The sequence below is a fragment of the Mus caroli genome, unplaced genomic scaffold (assembly GCF_978045245.1).
Source record: "Mus caroli unplaced genomic scaffold, Mus_caroli_1 scaffold_11, whole genome shotgun sequence".
Taxonomy (NCBI): Eukaryota; Metazoa; Chordata; class Mammalia; order Rodentia; family Muridae; genus Mus; species Mus caroli.
In genome coordinates, this window is record NW_028227266.1 from 16,628,462 (window position 1) to 16,629,219 (window position 758).

Consider the following 758-nt stretch of genomic DNA (forward strand, 5'->3'; position numbering starts at 1 on the left):
TTCCTGTACTTCTTTCTCTACAACCTTTCATTGTCTGACATGGGCTTCAGCAGCACCACCATTCCCAAAATGCTGATAAACTTGCATACCGATAACAGATGCATAATTTATGCTGAATGCCTAACTCAGGTATATTTCTTTTTTCTTTCTGGGGGTATGGAAAGCCAATTGCTGGCTCTGATGGCCTATGACAGATGGGTAGCTATTTGTCACCCTCTACACTACCAACTCATTCTAAGCCCTTTCCTCTGTAGATGTTTGGTCATAGTTTCATTTTTATTAGTCTTGTGAGTTCACAAGTACACTGCTTGTTGATGTCACAACTAATATTTTGCATTAACATAAAAATCCCTCATTTCTTTTGTGATGTTCCAGAACTTGTAAAACTTGCTTGTTCTAACAGTACTATCAGTGACATAGTCATGTTTCTTTTAAGCATCATTGTTGTTTTCCTCCCTGCCTCAGGAATATTTTACTCCTACTATAAAATTACATCTTCTATTTTAAGAGTTCCATCACTGTTAGAGAAATATAAAGCTTTCTCTACCTGTGGATCTCACCTGTCAGTTGTTTGCCTATTTTATGGAACAGGTATAGGTGTGTACCTTAGTTCAACAGTTTCTAGTTCTTCCAGGGAAAGTATGGTGGCTTCGGTAATGTATACAATGGTGGGTCCCTTGATGAACCCCTTCATTTACAGCCTGAGAAACAGGGACATCAAGAAAGCCCTCTGGAAAATTGTCCATCAGATAACATAA

At 38.4% G+C, this 758-nt stretch overlaps 1 pseudogene; it reads left to right on the forward strand.

Moving 5' to 3' along the window:
• On the forward strand, window positions 1-758 carry LOC110287921 (olfactory receptor 7E178-like; annotated as a pseudogene).